The sequence below is a fragment of the Camellia sinensis genome, chromosome 6 (assembly GCF_055761805.1).
Source record: "Camellia sinensis isolate YWXY chromosome 6, ASM5576180v1, whole genome shotgun sequence".
NCBI lineage: Eukaryota > Viridiplantae > Streptophyta > Magnoliopsida > Ericales > Theaceae > Camellia > Camellia sinensis.
The window spans coordinates 66,261,265-66,275,743 of NC_138966.1; positions in this window are offsets into that span (position 1 = coordinate 66,261,265).

A 14,479-nucleotide genomic window follows, 5' to 3' on the forward strand; every position below is an offset into this window, starting at 1 on the left:
TAGCTCTGAAGAAGAAAGTTTCTCTCTTACTTTCTTCGTCCTTCTACATCCTTCTCTATTTTATTCTAGGAACTAATTAGCATACGCCACTAATGGTTTCATTAGCTTAAGTGGCCAAGTTTAGCTCAAACTAACCATCTTTACACTCTAAGAAGGAGAATTTTCAATGTAATATTAGCTTAGCGATCTTAGTTTAGCTTAAACACCTTATTTAAGGTTTTCGAAACCACCAAGTGTTCAATTCTCAAGTCCAAACGAATGAATTTGATTTCCCTTTAATTTTCTTCCTATTTCTCTTTTCTTTCTCTTACTTTCTCTTGTTGCTCTCAAGAAGAATGTTTCTCTCTAACTTTCTTCGTCCTTCTTCATCATTCTCTATTTTGTTCTAGGAACTAATTAGCCTAGGCCACTAATTGTTTCATTAGCTTAAGTGGCAAAGTTCAACTCAAGCTAGCCTTGCATAGCCACTAGGAACGAGAATTTTATGAGTAATCGTAGCTTAATGATATTAGTTTAACCTAAGCACCTTATTTAAGGTCTTCTTAAATACCCAAGTGTTCAATTCTAAATTCCAAAAGGATGAACTTCAATTCCCTTTGATTTTTTTCCTATATCTCTTTCCTTTCCCCAAGTTTCTCTTCCTGCTCTTAAGAAGAATGTTTCTCTCTAACTTTCTCAATACTTCTCCATCCATCCCTATTTTGTTCTAGGAACTAATTAGCTTAGGCCACTAATTGTTTCATTAGCTTTGGTGGCCAAGTTTAACTCAAAACAACCTTGCTTTTCCTCTAAGAACGAGAATTTTCGGATTAACTGGAGCTTAATGATATTAGTTTAACTTAAGCACATTGTTTAATGTGTTCTAAATCACCAAAGTGTTCAATTCTCAAGTCAAAAATGATGAATTTGAATTCCCTTTGATTTTCATCCTATTTCCCTTTCTTTTCTCGAACTTTCTTTTCTAGCTCTCATGAAGAATGTTTCACGATAACCTTCTCTGTCCTTGTCCATCCTTCTCTATTTTGTTCTATGAAGTAATTAGCTTAGGTCACTAAATGATTAATTAGCTTAAGTGGGAAGTTTAACTCAAACTACCCTTGCTCAGCGTTTAGGAAAAATAATTTTCTCAGTAACTGTAGCTTAACGATATTAGTTTAACATAAGCACCTCACTTAAGGTTTTCTAAATTACTTAAGTGTTCAAATCTCAGGCACAAAAGGATGAATTTGAACTCCCTTTGATTTCCTTCCTATTTCTCCTTCTTTTCTCTAACTTTCTCTTCAAGATCTCAAGAAGAACATTTCTCTCTAGCTTTCTCTGTACTTCTACATCTTTCTCTATTTAATATAACCACATCATTTAAGGTTTTCCAAATCACCAAAGTGTTCAATTCTCGAGTCCAAAAGGATGAATTTGAATTCCCTTTGATTTTCTTCCTATTTCTCTTTCTTTTCTCTACCTTTCTCTTCTAGCTCCCAAGAAGAATATTTCTATCTAACCTTCTTCGTCCATGTCCATACTTCTCTATGTTGTTCTAGGAACTAACTAGATTAGGTCACCAACTGATACATTAGCTTAGTTGGGAAGTTTAACTCAAACTAACCTTGAATAGCTTGTTAGAAAGAGAATTTTCTGAGTAATTGTAGCTTAACGATATTAGTTTAACTTAAGCACCTCATTCAAGGTTTCTCACTCACCTAAGTGTTGAACTCTCAAGTCCATAAGAATGAATTTCAATTCCATTTTATTTTCTACTCTTTATTTATTTATTTTTTATTTTTTTCTAACTTTCTCTTCTAGCTCTCAAGAAGAAAGTTTCTATCTAACTTTTTCCATCCTTCTCCATCCTCCATTTTGTTTTAGGCCCTAATTAACTTAGACAACTAATTGTTTCCGTAGTAAGCTTAAGTGGCCCTGTTTGACTCAAACTAACCTTCTTTTAGCCTCTAAGAACTCGAATTTCTGGATTAATTGGGGCATAAAGATATTAGTTTTAACTTAAGCACCATATTTAAGGTTTTCTAAGCCGCCTAAGTGTTCAATTCTCAAGTGCAAAAGGATGAATTTGAATTCCTTTTGATTTTCTTCCAATTTCTCTTTCATTTATCTAGCTTTCTCTTCTAGCTCTCATGAAGAATGTTTCTCTCTAACCTTCTCCGTCATTCTCCATCCTTCTCTATTTTGTACAAGGATCTAATTAACTTAGGTCACCAACTGATTCATTAGCGTAAGTGGGAAGTTTAACTCAAACTAACCTTGAACAGCCTCTAGGAAAGAGAATTTTCTGTGTAATTGTAGTTTAACGATTTGAGTTTAACTTATGAACCAGATTCAAGGTTTCTTAATCACCTAAGTGTTGAATTCTTATTCACCCAAAAAAGTGTTGAATTCTTAAGTCCACAAGCATGAATTTGAATTCTCTTCGATTTTATTCCTAATTCTCTTTTATTTACTATAACTATCTTTTTTAGCTCTGAAGAAGAAAGTTTCTCTCTTACTTTCTTCGTCCTTCTACATCCTTCTCTGTTTTATTCTAGAAACTAATTAGCATCACCAAAGTGTTCAATTCTCAAGTCAAAAATGATGAATTTGATCCGCGAGGGCGGAGTGAGCTTAGTGGTCTGCTTGCTAGCTTTTTGAGTGGTGAGTGTGATGAAACCCAGATTGTATTACCGAGGGTGGTTTGTGAGTATTCGGACGTTTTTCCCGAGGATCTCGTTAGTTTGCCACCTCACCGAGAGATAGAGTTCTCTATTGATTTAGTGCCCGGCACAGCGCCGATTTCTATGGCACCTTATCGTTTTGCCCCAGCCGAGTTGAGTGAGTTGAAGATTCAGCTCCAGGAATTGCTAGATAAGGGTTTTGTTCGCCCTAGTGTTTCGCCGTGGGGAGCACCGGCCCTCTTTGCTAAAAAGAAAGATGGTGCCTTGAGATTGTGTATAGACTACAGGAAGTTGAATCAGGCTATGGTCAAGAATAAGTACCCTCTGCCCCGTATTGATGATCTGTTTGACCAATTGAAGGGTTCCCGTTGTTTCTCTAAGATAGACTTGAGATCGGGTTACCACCAGTTGAGGGTCAAGGAGGAGGATATTCCTAAGACGGCATTCCGTACGCGGTATGGCCATTATGAGTTTCTGGTGATGCCATTCGGGCTTACCAATGCACCGGCAATCTTTATGGACTTGATGAACCGGATCTTCCGAGAATTTTTGGATCAATTTGTAGTCATTTTCGTGGACGACATTCTTATCTATTCGCCTTCTGAGGATGAGCACGAGGAACACTTGAGAGTGGTGCTTGAGTTGCTTAGAGCCCATAGGCTATATGCCAAGTTTGGGAAGTGTGAGTTCTGGCTAGGAGAGGTGAAATTCTTAGGCCATGTGGTATCCGGGGAAGGGGTGTCTGTTAATACATCCAAGGTAGAGGCAGTGCAAGATTGGGCACAGCCTAAGAGTGTGTTTGAGATCCGCAGTTTTCTAGGATTAGCTGGGTATTACCGTCGGTTTGTGAAGGATTTCTCCAAGCTAGCTTCGCCGTTGACTAGATTGACGCGGAAAGGGGTTAAGTTTGTGTGGAGTGGGACTTGCGAAAATTCGTTCCAAGAGTTGAAGGTTAGATTGACCACTGCTCCGGTTTTGATTATTCCGGAGAGAGGGTTGGGTTATGCGGTTTATTGTGATGCCTCACGAGAGGGTTTGGGTTGTGTGTTGATGCAAGAGGGGAAAGTGGTAGCTTATGGCTCACGTCAATTGAAAATACACGAGAAGAATTACCCTACACACGACCTAGAGTTAGCAGCAGTGATTTTTGCCTTGAAGATTTGGAGGCACTACCTTTATGGTGAGAGGTTCGAGGTGTTCTCGGACCACAAGAGTTTGAAGTACCTGTTTACACAGAGAGACTTGAATTTGAGGCAGAGGAGATGGATGGAGTTCATTGAGGACTATGATTTTGAGTTGCACTATCACCCGGGAAAGGCCAATGTTGTGGCCGATGCCCTTAGTAAGAAATCCATTAGTGATGTAGCTTGTATAGCCATCCGGGAATGGGAGATGTTGGGTGCGCTTGGCGAGTTTGATTTGCTTCTGGACGAATCTGTTGAGGCTGCGGCCTTGTTTTCTGTTACCGCGCAGCCTACACTTGTGACCCGAGTGTTAGAGGCACAGAGAGGTGACCTTGAGGTAGAATCCCTCTGAGAGAAGATCTCAAATGGGAAAGTTGAGAAGGGTTTGACGGTGTATCCCGACCTGAGTGTGAGATACCGAGACCGTTTGTTTGTGCCGGAGTCTTGCCGAGAGGAAGTACTCCGAGAGTTCCATCATTCACGCCTTGCGGTGCATCCGGGAGGCACTAAGATGTATCGAGATTTGGGTCGCCAGTTTTGGTGGCGAGGTATGAAGAGAGATGTGGCTGTTTTCGTATCGAAGTGCCTTACTTGCCAGCAAGTGAAGGCCGAGCATCAGAGGCCAGCGGGTTTGTTGCAACCCTTGCCTATTGCCGAGTGGAAGTGGGAGCATGTCACTATGGACTTCGTTGTACGTCTTTCGAGGACTCAGCCGGGTAGTGATGCTATTTGGGTGGTTGTAGACCGGTTGACTAAGTCAGCGCACTTCATTCCTATGCGCGTGAGAGATTCGGTAGATCATCTCGCCGACTTGTATATTCGAGACATAGTGAGATTGCACGGGGTCCCGGTAACGATCGTCTCCGATAGAGATCCTCGTTTTATCGTTAGGTTGTGGCAGAGTTTGCAGAGTGCCTTGGGCACTAAGTTGACCTTTAGTACGACTTATCATCCTCAGACTGACAGGCAGTCCGAGCGTACTATTCAGATCCTTGAGGATATGCTTCGAGGTTGTGTCCTTGACTTTAGTGGGACGTGGGAAAGGCACTTGCCCTTGGTGGAGTTTGCCTACAACAATAGTTTTCAGTCTAGCATCGGTATGGCACCGTTTGAGGCCTTGTACGGCCGCCCGTGTAGGTCTCCAATGTGTTGGGCCGAGGTGGGTGATGCACCTTTGTTGGGTCCGGAGTTGGTTAGGGAGACGATGGAGAAAGTTGAACTTATCCGTAGGAGGCTTGTTACAGCCCAGAGTCGCCAAAAGTGTTATGCCGGCCGTAGGAGGAGGCCTTTGGTGTTTGAGATAGGTGATCATGTCTTCTTGAAAATATCACCTAGGCGAGGTTTGATGAGGTTCGGGAAGAGTGGGAAGTTATCCCCTCGGTTTATTGGTCCCTTTGAGATCCTCGAGAGGATTGGGGAAGTGGCTTATCGTTTGGCGTTGCCGCCGCAGTTGTCCGGAGTGCATGACGTGTTTCGTGTGAGTATGCTTTGGAAGTATGAGCCGAATCCATCCCACGTATTGGATTGGACCGACTTGGAGGTAGACGAGGATGCCTCGTACGAGGAGAGACCGGTTTGGGTCTTGGATAGGCGGGATCAAGTCCTGCGTGGCAAGACCATTCCTTTGGTGAAAGTTTTGTGGAAGCATCATGGAGTGGAGGAAGCCACTTGGCAACGTGAGTTGGAAGTCCGCGAGAAATATCCGGACTTGTTTGTTGATGTGTGACCATGTAACGGAATTTTTGTATTATTGTTGAACGTTAAGAGCATTGTATGTGTCTTACATTGTAAAACATTGTGAGTGTTTTGGTTAATGGAAGTTTGTTTTAACATTGTGTATGTTAAGTATATTGTGGAAATGCAAGCATGATGATAATGTTGCATGTGTTATGGAATTGTGGAAAATGAGTGTAGACGCGCCCGCGGGGGCCTCGTGCTACTACAGTTTGGACTCGCGATTTTTGTTGTCGCGGTTCTTAATCTGAACCAAAGAGTCCAAATCTGGCAAATCGTTTTGAGAAACAGATTTTTGAAAAAGTAGTGCCAAACATGGACTGCTTTGCCAGATACAGAGTCGCCACCTAAATATTTTAAACTGGGGAAATTTAGGAAACCCTGACTCGGTGCCGAAGGCCACATGTCCGTCATCACCGGAGTTGTCTCGGCTCGGGAGCTTGGGTACGATCGGGGAAGGTCAGCTATGAGCACCCCCTTTCGCCCGGTCCGAAGACCGGCCTCTACTAACCATGATATCCGTATTTGAAAACTTTATGTGTTCTTAAACCAATTATTAGCCTAGAATTACTATGTTATGTACGCAGCAAACAAGTATAGACTAGATTGTCTAATTGGGAAATAAACATTGCATATCCGTTTGGTTTGAAAATGCTTTGGAATTTGCTACTCGTAAGTAGGCTAAAATACGGATTTCAACGAGTTTTTCCAACTCAAACAATCCAACCTTCACCCACAGGCATTCGAAACAGTTTAACACATAAGCATCTAGCCACATGTTAAGCATGCTGTCATGGCAATATTCACACTCATGTGATATGCTAAAGCGGAAATACTTACATAGTACTCCGTGCCAAAACAAAGAACTTGTTAGCGAACATGCATGATCCAAGTCCATGTGAAGTGCCTAATGCATCGCATACAAAATGTTACTAGAATAGGCTCGGCTATCCTAAACATGTTATGTGAAAATGCACAATTATCACATATTCAATTTTTGATTTGAAGTACGAATACAATTAGCGTGATGTACCGAGCCTAATGCATGCAATACAAATGCATGGATGCACACATGCATATCATGAGGTATGCTAAATTAAACGTGCCCTAATACTAACCATTAAAGCGGGTAAGTAAAAGGGAAGAAAGAAGTGAGGTTGGAAGACATACACACCACCCACACACACTTATTACAGGTTTGCCCTCGCTCGGAGGGACCGAATAAATATTACAAATTAATTAACTACGCAAGCTAATTAATATTACAAATTAACTAATTTAATTAACAAATTAAATAAATTAATTAAAGCAGGAAAACGCCTCGGGAAGCGCGCCACCATGCATGGGCTGCCTCTGTTTTCCTTCCTTTCCTCCTCTGGAGGCTGTCAAAGCCTCAGGACTGATCCCTTGGATAGAGAGGATCACCACCGGCTGATTGAAATTGCCACCGGCAGTGTGGTAAGGCCATCGGCACAAAATTGAACCTGTCGGCAGAGAAAATGGTGTCAGTCGGCACATTACACTACCGGTCGGCAGAGTATTCCTGCAGAACCTGCAACTCACAGCAACAGAGGGCAAAACAAAGCATGGCAACACAATTCAAGGCATGTATGCACCAACCATGTCCCTTATCATTGTGATGACTCAAAGGGACATGTGCCTCGGTTCTCGGACCACCAATCACGCATTTCCATGCATGATGGCCCAAAGAACCAAGTATGCAACTTTGATTTCAACTTTGATTTCAAGGGACAAGGAATGCATGCAAGATGCAATGCAACCTAGGCATACAAGCTAAGGATGCAACATGGCATGGCAAAGCACTTATGCAAGCATACAAGCATTCATATGGCAATGCAAATAAATGGAAAGATGGACTTATACATGAATTAGGCAGCTCTAAAATAGACCTAAAACAGTGGCCATAAATGCTAAAGAGTGAGGGCTAAATGGCATACACACACACATGCACATAAGGACCAACACTTAAGCACAAATCAAGCAACATTCAAGCACACTTGAAAGGGACAAACATGAACAATTAGCATGCATTATAAGCCTTGAAATCATGCTAATACATGGTGCCAAACCAAGCAACAAATCAAGCCAAGCATGCATCAAATGGCCTAAGTGTTCAAAGCAAATCAATGAGGCATTGAACTACACTTAACATGACCAAACATGGCATGAAAAGAAGGACCAAAATCAGAGGTTTAGCATGTTAAAACAAAGCTAAAGGACTACTTAGATGGCATCTAAGTGACTCAAAAAACAAAGACATGCATAAACAACAAAACTTGGAGCATTGCTACACAAGCTTCCAAAGCATTAAAGAGGCATGCAAGGCAATCAAACAAGCATGGAAATGGGACTGAAATGGCATGTAGAATGATCCCAAATCACCAAAACAATGCAAAGATGGCATGCTACACATGCACATACTCAAGGCCAACAAGCCCAAATACAAAGGAGCTATATCAAGCATGCCAAAATCAACCCAAACACTTATGGACAGACCTAGAACATGGCAAAATAAGCACATAATCTTCACAAGACTAAGCCTAAAACATGCTCCAACAAAGGCTAACAACCTAAGGCACATTAAGGCATAAACAAGGCATTACATGGCAACTATGCTAAACATGCATGGAGTTCCAAAACCAACTTGAAATCATGTTATATTATAGATATATAAGCATGAAAAACAAACCAAACATGCTCAACACACACTCAAGCATAGGCTTCCTTAAGAGGTCAAAATATGCCCTTTTCAAGGACAACAAGGAGAGGGGGTGGCCCTCTCCTTCTTGGGACTTCAAAGCATCATCTTCACCACTGAAATCCCTCAAGATTTCAGTGGTGAAGAGACCTCAACACCAAAATCCCGGAGCTAGCACAAAATGGCTCAAAAAGAGGCCTTTTGAGGTCTAAGGGTGGTCAACAACCCTCAAACAACAAAACACTCTTAATAAACAATAAAGAGGGCCTAAAAATAGAACTTTTTTTATGTTATACAATAATCACAAAAACAGCTCTAAGATAGGTATAAAATCAATGCAAAAATGGGGAAAAAAAGGACTAGAATCTCACCCTTGAAGACCCCTTTACAAATGATGCTCCAATGACCTCCTTTGGCTTGAATCCAACACCAAAATCTCAAAACAAACCCTTTAGAACCTCAGCTCCAAGAGGAAGGTGAAACACTAGGTGTTTGTGTGCAATAGTGAGACACAAAACACCTAGTGAACAAAATGAGAGGGAAAGAGAGATAGAATGTGTATCTCACCCAAACCCTAGAACAAGAGCTCAACAATGGCTGTTTTGCTCTCCAAAATATCCTAAGTCTAACCTTGTCTCTCCTCTTTTGCCTTTAGAGAGAGCTTCTCTCTATATGCCTCTTGTAAAGCTTACAAGACAAGCTTTGCAAGAGGGAGATCCCTCCATACACGTGTATGGAGGGGAGCAAAAGCAATACAGCTGTCTAAAAATATCTGTAAAAGCAGATGAACAGCAATCGGCCGGCCAAAAATGCCATCTTGACCAAAAAGAGTGCCGGTCGGCAACAAATAGTGCTGACCGGCAACAAAGAGTGCCGGCCGGCAAACTATATTGCCGGTGGCAGCAAAAACCAGCCGGTGGCATCTAGCCACTGCCGGTGGTGGGTGGGGATGGTCTACAAGCCCCACCCTGCCTCCAAAAGCAAGATGCAAGTGTTTGGTGCAAAACCAGACACTAAACGGTCGAGTTCGGAGATCCTGAGGCAAGGCACGCGAGCCGAGGCCTCTGGGAACTCCAAACGAACACAAACATGGATAATCACCGAGTGTTCAAATGGTGACGTCCAAGTCTTGAGGACGGTCAAAAATGGGGTGTCTACAGTTGCCCCTCTTTGACAGAACTCGAAAGTCATAACAATGACGAGAGTGAATGTCAAAGCCCAGAGACGACCCATTTTTGACAAGGCCGAAGACTCAGACAAACATACAAGACAAATAAGATATGCGCCCGAAGGCAGGGGCAAAATGCAAGACAATGCACGAAGCCGAGCATAACTTATGATCATGCAAAGAAAACTGTAATGAAGCAAACATGCGACAATTTTAAGCTAGCATACCAAACTACACTACAATGCAGAAAGGATGTAAGAGAATTATGGAATTCGCAATACGTCTTATTCGGGAGATACAATACCTGTGCGGCTCGTCTGGTTGCACCAGCTTCAAATGAACCGTACATACAATATCGCGCCTGAAAAGAAAACAAACTTAACAGGTACAATATTGTTAGCAATATGCACAGCAGCATACTTGAAATGCGTGACAGCGCAAGGCAAGTGGGGAGCATAACAATGCTGTGGAAAGACAATCAGGTAAGTGGAGTAAACGGTCTACGCCGGCAACAAAATTGATCATGAACATGCGGTCTACGCAGGTGATGATATTTAGCAAATATGCGGTCTACGCAGTTGAAACATGTGGTCTACGCAGGTGATGAAACTGAACATGCGGTCTACGCAATCAAAACATGCGGTCTACGCAGATGTTGAAATTAAACACGCGGTCTACGCAAGTAATGAAATTAAACATGCGGTCTACGCGATCAAAACATGCGGTCTACGCAAGTATTGAAATTAAACATGCGGTCTACGCAGGTAATGAAATTAAGCATGCGGTCTACGCAATCAAAACATGCGGTCTACGCAGGTAATGGAATTAAGCATGCGGTCTACGCAATCAAAACATGCGGTCTACGCAGGTAATGGAATTAAGCATGCGGTCTACGCAATCAAAACATGCGGTCTACGCAGGTAATGGAATTAAGCATGCGGTCTACGCAATCAAAACATGCGGTCTACGCAAGTAATGGAATTAAGCATGCGGTCTACGCAATCAAAACATGCGGTCTACGCAGGTAATGGAATGAGATGCGCAAAACCGTGCCACGGAATGCAATGCACAAAATAGCGTGACGGTTTGAAATGCACAAAACAGTGCAATGATTTGAAATGCACAAAACAGTGCGACAATTTGAAATGCACAAAACAGTGCGACGCGCAGAACAGCGCGAGGTTTGAAATGCACAAAACAGTGCGATGACCAGTGTGACACGCACGCCACACATGTAAACGGGCTTAAATGCGCAACAACGCACGTATTTCGGAATGCATGACAATGCACAGAATGGAAATGCAATGATGATGCATGAGAAATGTGCACGACAATGCAAACGGGTGCGTGTTGCAACGCATGTAACACGTGCATAACAATGCAAATGTGTGGCGCGCGACAGCGCGATGTAATGCATCGAAGTAGTGTGATGAACTTGTGCAACACACATGGGGTAACTTTTGAATTCAAAAGGATACAAAAGGGATACACCTTGTATGAATTCGAGTGCCACGCACTGGAGACACGGCCCGCGGTCAGAACGGAGGCCGGTTGAGCGTCGGAGATGCATTTTCTTGCACTTTCTTGAGCTATGAAGACCAAAAACAACTCAAATGGCCTAAACAAGGCTGTGGGAACCCCACCGGCCGAAAGATGAGGCCACCGGCTGGCCATCGGCACAAAAACAATTCCATCGGCACAAAAAAGTGCTGGCCGGCACAAAACATTGCCGACCGGCAAACAGTTGCTGGTGCGGGGCAGTTTTGACTTTTCACCTTGGGTGTTATAAAATAGGGCTTCAAGCCCTATTTCCTCATTTTCTCCACGCCGAAATCCCTTGCTCTCTCTCTCTAGAGCTTTTTCTCTTCCCCGTTTCTCCGTTTCTTCGCGTTCTACGCCCGTTTCGTCGTCGGATTCGCGTTTCTCTTCGCGTTTCGGACGTTTTCCACCGATCACATTGTCGTGTCGGTGCCTCGTTTGGCGTTCTAGCCTTTTCGGGGTTCGTTCCCCTCACTTTCCTCTTCATTTCCGTGCCCTTTCACATTTCGGCCTTCCCGGCCATTTCCGACCCTCTCAGGAGTTGACTTTTCAGTTGACTCTTCGCATTCCGGCTCGGTTTTCCTTTTCCGGCCATTTTCACACCACTCTCTTCATGGCGGACGACATTCCACGTGGCGGGACTCCCCCGGACCACGAGATGGATCCCGGGGTCGAGCTCTTACCACTGAGCGAGCGCCCGTTCGACCCGGCGACCTACCGGCCGGCGATCCACGTTCTGCCCCCAGACGGCCTACGTCAGTTCCGGAGCTTTGAGAGGTACGCGGCGCCTGAGCTACTACTACGCGAGCCTACCTCCCATCTGTCTTTCAGCACTTCCGAGGTAACTTTTCATCTTCTGCTTTACGTTCTGCAATGTAGGATACAAAACTGCCATAGTTAGTTGTATTCTCTAACTGCTGAAATCTGATATGCCGTAGACCGTAGTTGATTGTAAACATACATACAACTGATATCTGCTTGAGACTGACACATGCACACACACTGCACTAACCCCGAATCACCCAAACACACTGTACTCACTGTATTCTACTGCACACACACTGGTACCTAGTATTTGTCTGAATCTGTTAGATTTTCACATATGCTACATCTGTTCTGAAACACCCAAACACGCTGACACAGCACACGTATTTTACTGTAAGCACACCGGCACCCGGTATTTGCCTGAATCTGACAAACTTGCATACATGCCATATCTGTCCTTTCAAAACTGCATTTTGAATGTTGTCTTGCAATTGTCATTTTCTGTTTGCAGGAGGGTTCCCATACCATTCGCGGGTATGGGAATACTGGTGCACGGGAGTGGTATGATGAGCTCCTTGATGCGGTCCAGCGCATCGTGGACCGGGCGGGCTTCGGCACCTTCTGCCAAGGGCTCTCCAGGTTGTCCACATGCAGGCCTCTCCTTGCCGCTCTGGCGGAGAGATGGTGGGACACCACCGATTCTTTCCACTTTTCTGCTGCAGGGGACATGACGATGACCCCTTATGACTTCTCGATGCTCACAGGCATCGGGGTAGGGGGTGATCCGATCCCCTTCGACACCGACATGGATGAGTGGACCGCCGCTCAGGTTTATCTGCTGGGGGAGGCGCCGCCACTAGCTCGTCCAGGCTTCGTGCGGTACTCCTGGTTCGAGACACAGTTCAGGGTTCAGCCCGCATTGGAGGAGGAGGCGCAGATGACCCCGGAGGACGAGGAGAGGTATGCACGCGGCTTCCTCATGTTCCTGTTCGGGACTACCATATTCGCCGACTGGGTGAACACCGTGCCTCTCTGTCTTCTCAGCGCACTGGTGGACGTCCGGGACATTCTGCACTACGATTGGGGCCGGCGCTGCTCTGGCCACCCTTTATGGATACATGAGCTCGGCTTCTCGTGGCAGCGGCCAGCTGCTTGGAGGCTACTGGCGGGCTTGGGAGGTACATTTTTTCTCCGCTTTTTCACTTCTGTCTCGTACTTTCTGTACTCTGTACACTGCACACACTGCGGTCTGCTTTACACTTACTGTATACTGTACACACGGCACACACATACATTCTGCTTTACACTGACTGTACACTGCTCACACTGTACACTGCACACAATACACTGCACAACACACGGCTCTGCTATTTCTGCTTTATTATGTATATCCTGCTTTATCTGATGGTCATACTGACATCTGTTTTGCAGTTGTGGGTTTACGCCTACTTTCCTAGGCTTGCACCTGTGCCAGTTGCGGAGCCTCCTCCGGCTGTCCCGTTCTCGAGTCGCTTTGACGGGAGATGCTCCCGGCGACCATGGGAGACGTTCGGCTTCTTCTGCCGATATTTCGACACCATCACCCCCACGGAGGTATGCTTTACTTTCAGTTCATTTAGCTTCGCTTTCCCACTGCATATTTCAATAACAGTAGATAACAAACTGCCTGTCACTTTCAGATCACATGGCGGCCATGGGCTTCCTTGCCGTCGGCGATGCGGGGTCGGTTCCCTGGTGCTGAGGAGACCTCGCGTTTCCGGATCTTGCTAGAGGGCCCGGTCTGTCGGGCTTGGTACCTGGGGGAGCGTTTTCTACGCCAGACCCGCGGGTTACCTGAGCAGATAGTCCCGGCTCACCCTCCTGCAGAGATGAGGGAGACCGAGGGGCTTACCATTGAGCAGCTGGATGATTACTCCATCGGCTGGGAGGAGGCCGGCTTCCGAGGCACCGGCGACTATCAGGAGTACGTGCGGACGTACCTGATGTGCCCCCTGAGTAGTCGTCGAGCAGAGGGGGCCAGGCCTGTAGCATCGGCGGCTGGGGCCGGAGCGGGAGCAGGGGCTGGATCTTCGAGGAGGGCCCGGGTCCGTGGTAGGGGCGGAGTGCGGGGAGGACGAGGAGCTGGCTGGCCTGCCCTGCCTGCTGTACTGACTTTCCAGGGGCAGGGTGGGTCGACCTATCAGATCCCCTTCGCCCCTCCACCGGCTGGTCACGAGTTCATCGACGTCCCCGACTTACCGCCGGTATGTTCTACTGCATTTTGTACAGTTATTCAATTCAGTTTACTTGATATTCCACAGAATATTGATGCGTCTGATACTTTTGCAGGCTTCTTCTGGGTACATCCGTCAGTCGTTGGCGATGAATGCCTCGATGATGGGGATGCTCCAGCGGACATTTGATCTCCTAGCCCTCTACAGCATACCGGTATGTCCTTCTGACACTGGCCTGAAACCATTCATACACTGCTTTACATAATCTAATGCACGGCACAACACCTGATACACTGATCTCACAGTATCTGAACACTGCATACACTGCATTCTGCACCGTACCCTACACTAATAAACTGCTCACGGCATGCATACACTGTACTCACACACTGCATTCTGCACTGATAAACTGCTCACGGCATACTGATGCATTTCCCTTTTGTGTACTTTTTCAGCCTCCTTTCCAGATTCCCATGGCGGGAGGTGCTCCAGCT